This window comes from Gekko japonicus, unplaced genomic scaffold (genome assembly GCF_001447785.1).
Source record: "Gekko japonicus isolate JY-2015 unplaced genomic scaffold, Gekko_japonicus_V1.1 scaffold774, whole genome shotgun sequence".
NCBI classification, from domain to species: domain Eukaryota; kingdom Metazoa; phylum Chordata; class Lepidosauria; order Squamata; family Gekkonidae; genus Gekko; species Gekko japonicus.
Genome location: NW_015163625.1, coordinates 218,850 through 234,983, shown reverse-complemented (window position 1 = coordinate 234,983; position 16,134 = coordinate 218,850).

Genomic DNA, 16,134 nt, shown 5'->3' with positions numbered 1-16,134 from the left:
ACTAAAGAGAAGCTATTTTTCTTCCATTAAAAAAAAAAATCAAATAGTAATGGACTATTCTCATGCTGCTATGCATTAGATCTCATGTATATCCCATATGCATGCATGCAAAAGAATGTTCCTTACTGAACAGTAGCCACCAAAAGATTGACATCCTTGCTTCAGAACAAAGTTTGAGTCCAGTGGCACCTGAGGTATCTTTCCCTCCTTCTTTCCTTCTCTCTCTCTCTCTTTCTTTCTTTCCCTCCTTCTTTCCTTCTATCTTTCTTTCCCTCTTTTCCTCCTTCTTTCCTTCTATCTCTCTCTCTCTTTCTGTGCTTTCAGGGGTGTGGCCTAATATGCTAATGAGTTTCTGTTGTTGGGTGTGGCCTATTATGCTAATGAGTTCCTGCTGGGCTTTTTCTACAAAAAGAGCCCTGCTTTTCACTACCTAAAGGAGTCTCAGAGCCATTTGCAATAACCTTCCCTTCCTCTCCCCACAATAGATGCCCTGTGACGTAGGTGGGGCTGAGAGAGCTCTGAGATAACTGTGACTGACCCAAGGTCACCCAGCTGGCTTCATGTGGAAGAGTGGGGAATCAAACTGCTTCTCCAGATCAGAGTTCGGTTCTGCAGATTGGAGAGGAGAGTAAGGAAGTTTTTCTGCAAACTTAAGGAACATCCCCCCTCCCGCAGGTTTTCAGAAAAATCTAAAAACCTACTGGAAAAGGATGGGTGTTTTTAAATCCTCCCATAAACTCACTCGTCAGAGCCTGCACAGAAACACTGTTGCCATGAGCCCTGCCTCTTGTCAGCAGCTGCTGCTATGAGGAGGGAAGTGGCTGGGACAACTGCTGCCATTGTGTCGGAGCGGGACTGGGCAAGCGGTCAGGAGAATCACCACCATTGCTGGGGAGGGGAAAATAGCTACTGCTATTGCTGTGGGTGGAGAGAGGGTGGATCAATGGGAGAGTGATGGGGGGCAGAAAGAGAAAGAATGATGAGGTTGACAGGAAGAAAGAGAGAATAATGGGAAAGAGAGAGAAAGTGACACTCATGGGGGGGAGAGAGAGTAAGAAAAGAGGTGATGGGAGGGAGTGTTGACAGAGTTGGCTCAGGGTAGGTTACATATATGAAATACCTAAAAATAGCAGTATAATAAAAGCATTAAAATCTTAAAAACAACAACATAAGGTGCTAGTAACAGTTTAAGTAATGATGGCGAAGGCAGAGTAGCATCAACAAACTAGTAAATGCAGTCGGTATTAGATTTTAGTGTTGGCGGAACTCAGGCTATCAGTGATGGTATTGGGCCCAGGGCCTTGATGTATCCTTGTGGCTCCTTAATTAAAGGCCTGGTGCCTGGTGGAAGAGCTCCATCTTGCAGGCCCTGTGGAACTGTAGAAGAACCGTCTTGCAAAGGAAGCAGAGCACTGACTGTTTAGAGAAAAAATAGGTTTATTATAGAAGTACAAAGTGTTATAGAATATACAGAGAGAAAGCTGGACAAGTCTAACTGCTGTGATAGGAACTAAGAGCAACAGGAAGTTCTACAGGAGCAGGAAGTCTCCAGAAGAGCCAATCAGGAGACAGCAAGCACACAGTTTCAAAAAAGTGGGAAGTCCCTAGTCTAGCTATGCTAACTACAAGTCCTTCAGTTGTCCCCCTGTAGGGTGATCTTCAGATCTTCTTCATAAGGCTACACTATAAACCTTGCATATTCCAACACCCCTTCTCAAGGGCAATTGTGCTGGTCAACAACATTCATTCTTCTTCATAGAATCTGAAATTTGGCATGAGGAACTGGTTTGGAAAGAATATTTGCAATCATGTTCTCATTGGAACAACTGTATAGAAAAAAGGTATATATGGTTAACAAACAAAGAAGAAGAAGAAGAAGAGATTGGATTTATACCCCGCCCTTCACTACCCAAGGGAGTCTCAGAGCGGCTTACAAACTCCTTTCCCTTCCCCTCCCCACAACAGACACCCTGTGAGGTAGGTGGGGCTGAGGGAACTCTGACACAAATTGCTCTTTTAGGAACAGCTGTGCCAGAGCTTGTGACTGACCCAAGGTCACATCAGCAGGTGCAAGTGGAGGAGTGGGGAATCAAACCCAGTTCTCCCAGATAAGAGTCCGTACACTTAACCACTACACCAAACTGGAAGCTGTAAAAGGTAAGAAGGATTCCTTTAAGCGGTGGAAAGCTAGTCTCAGCAAGGTTGATAAAAGGGAACACAGGCTGTGGCAAATAAAATGCAAGTCTGTGATCAGGCAGGCAAAAAGGGAACATGAGGAGCATATAGCAAAAAACCTAAAAACCAACAATAAAGCTTTCTTCAAATACATTAGAAGCAGGAAACCAGCCAGGGAGGCAGTGGGGCCCTTGGATGACCAAGGGGTAAAAGGAGTACTGAAGGATGACAGGGAAATGGCTGAGAAGCTGAATGCATTTTTTGCCTCTGTCTTCACTGTGGAAGATGAGAAGTGCTTGCCCACTCCAAAACCACTGATTTCAGGAGGGGTGTTGAAAGACCTGAGTCAGATTAAGGTGATGACAGAGGAGGTATTTGGGACTGTATTTGGGAGTGTCTGGGTGCATTGTAAGTTGTTGCAGAGTCCTGGCTGCTCGAGTTAGGGTGTGAAAGGGTCATTGTTTGACTGTAATTGGGTGCCTGGGTGAATTTGAATAGCTGCTGCCCACACCCTCTCCTGGGGGAAGTTTCTACTTAAGGCAGGAAGCTTGCAAGAGGCACAAGCCTCTGGCATGAGCCAAAGGCTCCTGGCCTATGGACTCTTAGACTAGGGACTCTGTAAGAAGCCCAGAAAGAGCCAGAAAGCCAGGGCCCTAGTCTCCTTAGGTTCCCAGTAAGGTAAGTAGACTTCGATACACAAATACAAAGGGTTTTTAAAGGGGGATTAAATAAAATTATTATTTTAAAAGCAATTATGAAGCCAGAATGCCAGCAGGGGTTAGGGGCTATCCAGTGTTTGGCACAGAGTGTCACATGTATGACTATCTGCCCACTGGTCAGAGGTCTTGGGTGTGTGCTCAGTGCAAGGAGCTCCTGGTTCTCAGGGAATGAGTTTGCTCCCTTGAGGCCAAGGTGGCTGACCTGGAGAAGCAGAGACAGGTGCATGGAGAAGACTCTTGGGGACTTGTTAGATATGTCCCACTCTGGATCTGACAGCCCGGCTGCTGTCAGGGAGCATGAGGGTCAAGGGGAAAAAGGCACCATGCTGAGGATAAGGGGAATGTGCCCTCAGAAGGGACCTCTTCTTCAGCTGGTGAACAGGTATCCTTTTGCACCAAGGAACCATAAACATAAAGACCAATAATGAAACTTTATTTAAATACATTAGAAGCAGGAAACCAGCCAGGGTTGCAGAGGGGCCCGTGGATGACCAAGGGGTAATAGGAGTACTGAAGGATGACAGGGAAATGGCTGAGAAGCTGAATGCACTTTTTGCCTCTGTCTTCACTGTGGAAGATGAGAAGTGCTTGCCACTCCAGAACCGCTGATTTCGGGAGGGGTGTTGAAAGACCTGAATCAGATTGAGGTGACAAGAGAGGAAGTCCAACGACTGATAGACAACTTAAAAACTAATGAATCACCAGGCTCGGATGGCATATATCCGAGAGATCTGAAAGAACTCAAATGTGAACTTGTGGATCTCCTGACAAAAATATGTAATCTTTCCTTAAAATCTACCTCCACTCCTGATGACTGGAAGGTAGCTAATGTCACTCCCATCTTTAAAAAGGGTTCCAGAGGAGATCCAGGAAAGTATTTTTTTATATAAATATTTTTATTTGGTTTTACAATATTTAACATTCCAATACATAGGTAACATATAATGTAGAGTCTCATACATTCAATGTCTCTATCCAATCATACACCTTAACCCATCTTTTATTATACACTTTTCCATACTTATTCTGCAACTTCGGGCTTAGATTATCCATCTGTGCTAGATCTAGCACCTTTGCAACTAATTCTTCCTTCTTAGGTATTATGTCTAATTTCCAATTTTTATCCAGTAATAAGCGGGCAGCGGTTATAATATACACTATTGCATATTTGTCCTCTTGTCCGTAACCCTTAGGCACCATATTTAATAAGTATATCTCCAGTTCCAGTGCTAGAATTTTACACATAATTTCTTGGATCAATCTTCTCACCATTTTCCAATACTCCTGAACTCTGCTGAATGTCCACCACATGTGAACACACACACATGAGATCCAGGAAATTAGAGGCCAGTCAGTTTGATGTCAATACCGGGTAAGTTGGTGGAAACTGTTATTAAGGGAAGAATTAGTAAGCACATTGATGAACAAAAACTATTGAGGTAGACTCAGCATGGGTTCTGAAAGGGAAGATCTTGTCTCACTAACCTGTTAGTATTTTTTGAGGGAGTGAACAAACATGTGGACAAGGAGGACCCAATAGATGTTGTTTACCTTGACTTCCAGAAAGCTTTTGATAAAGTTCCTCATCAAAGGCTCCTAAGCAAGCTCAATATTCATGGGATAAAAGAACAAGTCCTCTTGTGGATCAAAAACTGGCTAATTAATAGGAAACAGAGAGTGAGTATAAATGGGATATTTTCTCAGTGGAGGGTGGTAAGCAGTGGGGTACCACAGGGATCAGTATTGGGTCCAATGCTTTTTAACTTGTTTATTAATTATTTGGAATTGCGAGTAAGCAGTGAAGTGACTAAGTTTGCAGATGACACGAAGTTGTTCAGGGTGGTGAGAACCAGGGGGGATTGTGAGGCACTCCAAAGGGATCTGTCGAGGATGGGTGAATGGGCATCAACGTGGCAAATGGGGTTCAATGTGGCCAAGTGCAAAGTGATGCACATTGGAGCCAAAAATCCTAAATATAAATACACATTGATGGGGGTTTCAAACTGGAAGAGACTGAACAAGAGAGAGATCTTGGAGCTGTAGTAGATACCTTAATGAAAATGTCTAGACAGTGTGTAACTGCAATAACTGCATCCATGTACTGCTGAAGCCTAGCTTGCAGGTTGAGAAATTCCTGGAGATTTGAGGGGTGGAGCCTGGAGAGGGTGGGGATTGAGGAGGGATGGGTCCTCAGACAGGTACAATGCCATAGACTCTACCCTCCAAACCAGCCATTTCCTCCTGGGGAACCATTGTTACCAATCTCTAGGGGAGGACTGGAGATCACTCAGAAGCTCTTCAGATGGCAGAGATCAGTTCCCCTGGAGAAAACAGTAAGCTCTGTGTCATTGTACCATGCTAGGGCACCCACTCAGAGCCTCTTTCTAGAGCTCATTTATTTCCACAACAGGCCTTATTCCTAGTCTATAATAAAACTACTTATTTTTCTCTAAACAGTCAGTGCTCCGCTTCCTTTGCATATTTAAACTCTGCCAACAAAATGTACCACTTCGGGAACACTTAAATTCACGCATTTAAGCTATAATTTGAAAACAAAACCTGGCTGATGATGAATCACTAAAGGAAGCTTAAACTTTTGAAAAGAATCCTGTTTATATTCTCATATCACGCTACTTTTGTACTCCTGAGCAAGGCCCTATTCAGCAATAATTTATGGCCAAGAAAATGCTGCCAGCACTGGGAGGCAACTGAGGTGGTTTAGGCTTGTGGTTTGTTTATAAATGACCTACTTTTCAAAGGGTATTGGCCTTCAACATTTAGGTTCTAATACTTTGCCAAAATGTACACCACAGAATTAGCAGCTAGAAACTCTCTGATTGTAGGAGATGTGATGAGGAAATTAAAAGAGACTACATTTAGTTGGCAAAAAAAAGTTTTTTAAAATGACTTTTTTTAGGCTTACAGGGATCTGTTCTTTTCAGGGCTCTGCTTTATATCAGAGACCGAATTTAGCAGAAAAAAATCCAGATTTGTTTACTTCATGGACTTAGTGGCTGGAGAGGTGCTGGGGGGTGCTCACTCATTTTTGGCCAGAGCAGTTTGGCCTTCAGGTACTTCATCCTGAAATAAACAATCTCCCTTGGTAGGGGTGGACAAGAGGAACCTTATCAATGTTTAAAGGTAAAGGTTCCCTTGCTCGAAAGCCAGTCGAATCTGACTCTAGGGTTGCGGTGGTCATCTCAGTATCAAAGCCGAAGAGCCAGCACTGTCCGAAGACGTTTCCGTGGTCATGTGGCCGGTATGACTAAACACCAAGGCGCACGGAACGCTGTTCCCTTCCCACCGAAGTGGTACCTATTTATCTACTTGCAATTTCTTGCTTTCGAACTGCTAGGTTGGCAGGAGCTGGAACTAGAGATGGAAGCTCACGCCATCATATGGCACCCGGGTCTCGAACTGCTGAACTACTGACCTTCCACAGCCTGCAGTTCAGCGTCTTAACCACTTGAGCCACCGCAGCTCTTTTATCAATGTTTACTCTGCATCAAAATGCCTGTCGCTTGCCTGGGAATTCCATGTTGGAAAGGTGGGGTTTTTTTACTTTTTATGTTTACTGCTTCTAAATTCCTAGAGGCACTGAAACTATTATCAAGGACAGCTGCCCATCACCTGTGTCTTCTTTGGTCCTCTGATAGTGCCATCCCACTTTCTTGACTTCAGTGGACTTAGAAGGATGTGACTCTGCTTAGAATGGCACCGTGCATCTCTCACATGCAGATCATCTTGGAGAAGCCATAATTCACACATGTCCACCACCACCCACTTTTCTGAAGTAACCCTGAGCCTAGGGGGCAAGTAGCTGAACAAGTTCTGGCTTCCTCTCTATTAAACTGGGTGTGTGATATTTGGAGAGCCAAGCATAGGTTTTACTACCCTGCTCCATTTTCACTCTCAGAAGGTTCTCCGTTAACGTTTTTTAAAAATCATTAAATCTATATTCATCAGCTACCTGCTTTAGAGTCCAAAGGATAATTAATGTTAAGAGAACAGTAATGAATAGTTTCCTTTTAGCCCTCAAGGCATTTGGAAGTACATCATATGAAGCCTCAACAGAGCTTTTAAAAGATATGTGGGCAGAAAAGACTTTTAAAATCCATAGACACAGTAATACAGTAAATAGCAATTAGGACATCAAACCATTCAGCATTCAAAATCTGTAAAAAGATATTGCATGGAAGTTCTTTCCACATGAAAGTAAGTCACATGCTTGTAGAAATATAAGAATTACTTAATTTCTAAAGGCCAAACTAGACATGACACAAGGACACCACTGCCATTTTAAAGTACTTTAAAATTCTGCAAGGGCCCAGTCATGCTTAGGCCTACAGCATGGCTCCCATTTCCATTTCCAGTGACAAAACATCTGTGTGCACACACACATGCCCACAGCTGTTTCGGCAATTGGTACTTGAAAAGGCTGAGGGGAAAATAAGAGTCCCACACAGCACTTTTAAATCACTTTTAAATGGTGGTGGTTTCCTCATGGAGAACACGAGGATGTCGTCATGTCTAGTTTGGCCTTGAGCCATACACAGGTCTAGGCAGCTGACCACCATTGTCCAAATACCTATCGTTACAGAACAAAGACACAGGAAATTATTAAATGACAGGAAACGCTAAATGGAACTGGGAAATCAGAGAATCAGCTTAAACTATCACTAAATTGATATTTTAGTGCCTTTTAAAAATGTTAAAAATGAAACCACTCATCATCAGAGGGAGGCAAGGGAGTGATTTAACAATGATGACAGTCCAGTCATCAAAAAGGGGGCTGGAGGGGGGTGGAACAAAAAAAAAAAAGGTCAGAAACATTACACACATGTAAAAAGGTAACTCAAAATCAGCTTCCAGGAAAATGCTGGAGTAAAAGTACTCTCAAAAGAACTGGAAAAACTGGGGGGGGGGGGATTCAAGTGAAAACTAAAGGCACAAAAATGTGTGTGGAAATCAGGGGGTAAACGAAAGCAGCACGAGGCCAGAATCAATGGAAAATACATGACACCTTTTCTATATTTTACAAGTTAATTTGACTTTCTCACTTATATATTTTCCCAAATACATCTGTAGCACCCAACCACAGCTGCATCTGCACCAGCTTACAATGCTCCCTATTGAAAGCATTTTTCATTTCTTGTAAACTCTGTCAAACACAGAGCAGGGGGAATGCTAGAAAGGTGGCTTTAGAGAACTTTTTTTTTTTTTGCTGGCTGGCTGGCTGGCTGTTTCACAGCTTTGCTTGGCAGTGGCTTGGGAAAAGAAGTCCTAACTGGGGTATGGCTGTGGTTTCCTACCTCCTAAAAGCCACATTATTCATGGATATGTGACAAACAAACCCTCAACTGGTACTAGAGACAACATATTTGGCTTTTTTACTTTCCCCCATGATTGTGTATATATTTTATGTTGTTTTACCTGGTTTGAAATAGCCAAATACCTTGTGAATTATCCCATATGCTCTTTTTGTTTCTTTTCAGGTGTTATGATTTGAATGCTACTCCACCCTTGCCTTGATGACTTGGCACTTGTCTTCATAGCAACATGTGCCAGCACCATGTCAACCAGATGACTCTTGAGCTGCCAAGTCCTCTGATAATAGCTCCATGCCAGCATTGCATACCTGGAAGGCAACATGTACTGGGCAGAATCCAGAGACTTCTAGGCACATTTAAGGTCCATAAATCAACGGAACTTCAGCACACCTTTTTTTCTCTGACTGTACCTACTTTATTTTCCTTAATTTGCAAAAAGAGAACTGGAGCCATTCCACTTCACTGGTGTTTTGAGCATCAGCAAATCCAGGGTTTTGCAATTGGAATGCACATTTTTTTCTCAGGTGCACAGAGAATGTTTACTGCTTGTGAACATCCTGAATCAAAACAGGTTAAACATCATCAAATGTTTACCTGGATGAAATAATAATGAGTGGGGCAAATGTAGTATTTTCTGATAAAGCATAGTTAAGAGAGTTTCTAAGCCAGTTGACTTCAGTGAATTTAGGAAGGTATGTTTAGGTCTGCACTGTGAGCTACTAATCTGGAAGCTCCTGGTTCAAATTTCTCCTCTGCCATGAAGGCAGCCTCAGCTCCAGCTGTGCAGTGTGTGTGTGTGTGTGTGTGTGTAAAGTGTCATCAAATCTCAGAGGACTTATGAAGACCCTGTAGGGATTTCACAGCAAGAGACATTCAGCTGGATTTCCTTGGTGGTCTCCCATCCAGTGACTCACCAATACCAACCCTGTTTGGCTTCTGGGATCAGATGCTTGGGCCATCCAGGTCAGGGCAACTCTGCAGTAACGGTACAATAATACTTACCTGATTTACAAAGTTCTCTGGACCATCAGAAATTCCAATACATGTTCCTTAAAGATGTGTTTTCTCACATTCATCCCTTATAACCTTTTGCTCCTCTTTCTTACCTTTTGTTCCTTGTGGTAACATTGTTGAAGCTAAGCAGGCCTCGGGCCAGTACTTGAATTGGAGACCTTGTAGGAACGAAATTATATCACCTTGAATTCCACAGAAGAGAGGGAAACGATGTAAAAGTAGCAAATCAATATATATACTAGACAATCCAGTTGCAGTCCCTGGTCTCCCATCCAAGTACTAACCAGGGATGACCCTGCTTAGCTTCTGAGATCTGCTGAGATCAGGTTAGCCTGGGCCATCCAGGTCAGGGCAACTCTGCAGTAACGGTACAATAATACTTACCTGATTTACAAAGTTCTCTGGACCATCAGAAATTCCAATACATGTTCCTTAAAGATGTGTTTTCTCACATTCATCCCTTATAACCTTTTGCTCCTCTTTCTTACCTTTTGTTCCTTGTGGTAACATTGTTGAAGCTAAGCAGGCCTCGGGCCAGTACTTGAATTGGAGACCTTGTAGGAACGAAATTATATTACCTTGAATTCCACAGAAGAGAGGGAAAGGATGTAAAAGTAGCAAATCAATATAGGTACTAGACAATCCAATTCAATGGCAGCAAAATCAAAGACTATTAAGGATGAAAGCTAGCATGATGTAGTTCTTAGAATGTCTAACTAGGATGTAGGAAACCCAGGTTAAAATTCCCCGTTCCATGGAAGTTTGCTGGGTGACCTTGGGCCAGTCACAGTAACACACACTCAGCCTAATCTACCTCAAAGGATTAATGTGAGGATAAAATGGAAACGAGGAGAATGTTGTAAGTCCCTTTTGGTCTCCATTGATGAAAAAGTGGGGCATAACCAGGGCTCATTTTATGGGGAATGTGCCAGAATGAAGTTTGATAAAATTCTTTTTAAAATGTTTAAAAGTTCATGATTCAGTATACAGATTAAAAACTTAATTTACCTCTTGAGAGTTCCAGCACCTCTTTAAAAGAAAAAGAAAAAAAAAGCCCTGGGTATAGCTATATTTATATATAATCTATCAATCTTGGCTTATCTATGATTGTAACAAATAAAGAGTGGTTGAATTACTCATAGCAATATATAAGCAATTGTAAATTAATTTACAATTGATGAAAAATTAATTCTGCTTTGTGGCTGATCCAGGATGGAAACTAATTCAGCTGCTTCTTTATATGATCTAATATGAAATATAATAACACAGTGCACTTTGAAAAATAAGCTATATTGTTTTAGATATAGTGCAGCTAAGGGCTACTGCAAATAAGGAAGCTATAAGTGCCATAAAGGGTAATCGCATCTACCACAATGCACTGTTCAGTCCAGATCAGTTGCTCAGATAGGGTCATTCTTGATTCTTTGTCAAACATTGCCACCAGGTGGCCTTACTGAGGTAGTTTTCAGGGAACAACATCTATTGGTGATAGGAAATTAGAATTCTGTTTTGGCCTTCAAAAGCCATTAAACACAGTTTGATGCAAAGCTATCAAGTAATTATGTGGTTTAGAATCGATATGCTACAACAAAGCTTGAATCAAGTTACTTAACTTTCCCTTCTTGATATGTATATTCATTATTCAATGACATAGTGTATTACATTCAAAACTGGGTTGCAGTACAAAAAATTATCAATGAATCCCCCCACAATTACAGACAGACAGATAGAGGTGTGTGTATATACCCTCTCCCCCCCCCCCCAGCAACTGGGGGGGGGGGGGGGCATACCATTCAGAGAAAAATCTCTCCCAACTTTTGCTACTATCCCATTTACCAAGAATTGAATCTGGGACTTTCTCCATACAAAGCCATGTGGCCTGCCTCCAAAGTACCACGTAGAAGAAATTATATCTAATAATAAAGCCTTGGCTTCCATGCAGATAATGAAAGCAGCACAACTGGTTCAGACAAAAGAAAGAAAGTTCCGACCGAAGAATCTCTAGGTAATATGACTACCACCTACTATCCAAACCAAGAAAACAACCCCCCAGATACATGTTTGCTTCCCTGGACCAGAAAAAAATAAGATCAACCCAGAGATAACTATAAAGACAGAAACTAGTTCCCAGCTGTGTAGGCCTTCTTGGGGTCATCATAGAAGAGGGAAATTTTCTTACCACAGGAGAGATGTGGGAGAAACATACACACATCCTTCTCAAGCAGCCTACAAAGATGCAACAGACCTAAAATGTCATTTAAAACTAGGCCAGTCAAAATCATGGGTTACTAGCACAAAACAAGGGTGTTCTCCACAAGCATCAAAAGCAGGGGGATATGGGGAAAGTTGTGGAGAAGGCCCTTGTTTGGTCTTTATAATCCAAGATTTTATTCTCTCCTTTTGGACCTTGAGATGAAGGAAGCATGACACTGGTTTCCATTCAGTTTAGCAGCTACAGAGAATTGCTCTTGTGTCCATCACTCATTAAGGAGCTGCAGTGGCTCAAGTGGTTAAGACGCTGAACTGCAGGCTGTGGAAGGTCGGTAGTTCAGCACTTCGAGACCCGAGTGTGCCGCATGACGGAGTGAGCTCCCGTCTCTAGTTCCAGCTCCTGCCAACCTAGCAGTTCGAAAGCAAGAAATTGCAAGTAAATAAATAGGTACCACTTCGGTGGGAAGGTAACAGCGTTCTGTGCACCTTGGTGTTTAGTCATGCCGGCCACATGACCACGGAAATGTCTTTGGACAGCACTGGCTCTTCGGCTTTGAAACAGAGATGAGCACCGCAACCCTAGAGTCGGATTCGACTGGCTTTCGAGCAAGGGAACCTTTACCTTTACCATCACTCATGCCACCAGTATCTCTATTTTATATTCACATTTTGGAATATAGATTTTCTGTTGGAGAGGATGGTGGGACCAGATCAAGCATCCGTGATCTTTGTCTCTTTAGTCAGTAGCTCTTTGCCTCCTTGTCTGTTGCTGAATTGTAAGTTCCTTGCAGTCTGAAACCTGCCTGTTTAACTTGTACATGTAAATGGCTGTGAGGTACATACTGATATCACTGTGTACATAATTAAAAATAATAATTTGCATGTAATGCAGGAGGTCATCTTCTTCCTCTGCTACCCCATGAATTTGGTCCCCTTGACCTTATGTGCTCTGAACTTTGGAATTCTGAAGATGCTGGTCTGTGGAAAGGGAACTGCTCTGCCTACACACCTCCCCCCGTCCTCAGTGCCTGTCACTGGAGCTCTGCCTGCTTACCTCCCTTCCATCGTCAGTTTGCTCCTTGCCTAGCTTGCCCCTCCCATTGTCATTGTAGCATTTGCTTGGCTCCTCTCCCTTGTTGGAGCTCTGCCTTCTTGCCCCCATCATCAATTCCCTGCCACCCTCCATCAGTGCAGTGCTCACTTAGTTATGGTTCCCACCATCATTAGTGCTCCCCCTTCCCCCCTGTCAGCTTGCTGCTTTCCTGCCCACTCCCTCCCTCCCCCCATTCTCACCATTGAGCAGCTGAGGAAAGAGGAAGAGGACTCAAAGACAGGGCAGGCTGAGCAGGGGGTAATCTCCATGGCGGGTAAAGCTCCTCTGCATGGTAGGCAGTAATTTCTCTTTCCTGCCACACCACCATTTATCCTGCCCTCACCATCACTGCACCTGCATTGCCTGTGCTTGTGAGGAGGAGAGCTGTGGCAGGCACTGCCTACCGTGGCAGCGCTGGTAGGAAGGGACAGAATTTGAGGGCTCCCCTCCCAGCCAGGTAATGTGACAGCTGTGGCTTTTCCTGGCTGGTGGTCTGCTCTCCCACCCTCCTCACTTGCCAGCCATTGCCCGCCTGAAGTGCCTTCCCCTTCCCACCACTCCAATGGAGAAGTGTTGTCTGCACATGCACAGATAAAGCTCCTCTGTTTAAAGGAAATTTAAACCCTGCAATGTATTTTTTTTTAAGTTTTCAGATTTTTCTGCAAACCTAGGGGATCACCCAAAGTATTCAGAAAAACTTGTTTGGGCTAAGTATGCCCCCTATCTGTGGAAATAAGTGACTGCACATAAGGAACTGTTGGGAATCTGATATGTGTGAAAAGATAATCTGGATATAGTAGGTACTTAGGAAGTCTGGGATAGTGGCAACCCTTCATTCTCCTCTTCCAGGATATGGGACAATGAAGAAGCAAACAGGTGCTAGGAAATACATTGATGGTTCCATGGTACCCATGGATTCCACACTAGGGATCCCTGAACAAGATGAAACGTTATCCTATCCATTGTCTGAGTACTTCAGAACTGCATACATTTTATCCTCCCAACAACTCTGTGAAGCAGATTAGGATATGAGATTAGACTATGAGATATGAAGGGATGTGGCTCAGTGGTAGAACACCTGCTTGGGATGCAGAAGGTTCCAAGTTCAGTCCCTGGCATCTCCAGTTTAAAGAACCAGGCAGCAGGTGGTGTGAAAAACCTTGATGACTGACCTTGATGAACTGATGGTCTGATTCAGTGTAAGGCAGCTTCATGTGACCAGCTCATGGTCACCAACTGAGCTTTATTCACAACAAGAATTTTGGACCACGCTATACCACACTAGCTGTCACTGACCTGGGTTTGATCCAGCAAGGAAATACGTTCCTTTGACTTGAGTGCTTATGATGCAGTGATGTGTTTAACCACTTCCTATCTCATATATGAGACACAGTTATCTCAGTCATTCTTTCCCTCTGAGTACAAGAAATAACGGAAACTGAGGTATGAGATTTAGCTATGTTCTTGTGATATGACAAAGTGAGATGTGTTTAGCCACATCCACCTCTCATTTCTGAGATACAAATCCCCTTTGTTACTCTCTTCCTCTGGCTTCATCAGAGAACAGAAATTGAGGTGTGAAAACTCTCGTGGGTCTCTTAACCTATACCTGTGCAGTGAACAAGACAGTTTTTGAAATGGCAACAGCAATATATTTCTCATTCAATAAATGCAAAATGAACTAGACAAGGAATGAAATCCATACAGTAAGAATAATACTGTGTATTAAAATAAATAGCAAAATTAGTTTTGTTGGTAGACAAGGCTTTCCTGAGCTCTCGATAATTTACATTGGTTCTCAGTGTGTGACAAGGTCAACACTATCTTCTGACACTAGGTCAGTTCCAACTGTGGAAAGTTACACGTTGGAACCTTATATCCTGGTATCATTATCAAATTTCTGCCATGAGAGAAAAATGTCACTGTTTATTTGCACACTTTGAATAAAACAAACATGTGCATATTGAAAAGCCCTAGACTGTATGAGCATTTCCTTGATTAACATAAAAAATACCCCCCTAAACAATCAAACAAATAAGCACAGAGTCAGCTACCCATAATTCTTCCATTAGGAAGCAGTTAACATTAGTTCTTAACAAACAATATTTTCTTTCATTGTTGGCAGTCTGAAGTTTAAACATGGGCCTTTTTAAAATTGCATCCACTTGTAATCAATTTCAAGTCATTTTAATAGGTCCAGCTTATACGTCTGACACCGAGGCCGTTACCTGTTATGTAGTGGGTAGCCGCATGGATGAACGACAGACAACGACGTGGTGCATAGCACGCTTTATTGGCACACAACAAGACAAAAGATAAACGGCCGGCAGGCCAACTATATACACACCTGGGGACCGCCCCTGGTCACCATTGGTGGGTTCAAATCTCCCGCCACGGATCCCATTGGTTCCCCAGAGGAGGGACTAGGATCCTAGTCCCCATTGTTGTTCGGACTGAAGCTAGGGCATATGCGCTGACCTCCGGTGGCGGTCCGCGGACACTACACCCCTCCCCCCATAGTCCGGACCTTGCCCTATGAAACATAGTCTTTCAGGTACGCTGGAGGCTGACGTACCCTTGCTGAACGTCTGGGTCCCTGTGCTGGGGCCTCGGGAGGCCTGACCTCCGGCAACCATCAGCCTACCTTTATGTGCCCCTCTGACTTCAGCTTTCCATCTCCTCCCCCCTCCCTCCTGGAGGGCAGTTGTACTTCTAAGTGATCTCCAGCCCACACCTGGAGATTGGCAACAATGGTTCCCCAGGAGGAAATGTCTGGTTTGGAGGGTGTAGTCTATGGCACTGTACCTGTCTGAGGTCCCACCCCTCACCCTGTCCAGGCTCCACCCCTCAAATCTCCAGGAATCTCCATACCTAAAGTTGGCAACTTTATCTCCTCAGCAGCCTCTTCCTAGGCAAAGTTCTATCTTTCTCATCAGTGGGGAGCAAAGCAGCTTACTTCATTCTCCTCTTCTACTTTGTGATCTGTACAGCAACCCTGCAAGGTAGGTTAGGCAGAAAGTCTGTGGCTGGTCCAAAATCACCCAGGCAACTTCCATAGGGAGGCTCCTGCTTAACAGGAGCAAGCAGCCAGGGTTAGTGAAGTAATGCCAGTCAGGAGGCATTAAGTCACCCTGAGAGTGCTGGCAGGCCTAGGGTTGCCAACAAAGATGCAAAGGAGGATAGAAAAGTCTCCATATCTCTATTTTGCCTTAAATTGGTTTTGATGCCAGCAGAGTGAGAAAATGCCAGAGGCTCTGGGTGGGTGCCCAATGGTAAATGCACCAAATAATTCCCAAAGATTTTCCAAACCCTACTCTGTTCACATTCATTCTCTACACTCACAGCATCCCCTGGCAGAACACAACACATCCCCAGCACTTTGAATTAGCACCAGAGCTTTATCCTAAAGATTTTCCAAAACACTACTATGTCCACATTCATTTTCTACACTCACATCGTCCCCTGCCAGAACGAAACATCCCCAGCACTTTGAATTAGCACTAGAGCTTTAAGAGTGCTCCTGCTGTCACCTGGAGATTGGCAACAGCTTGTTTGGAGGGTGGGATCTAGTTTAGTTTATTATTATTATTAT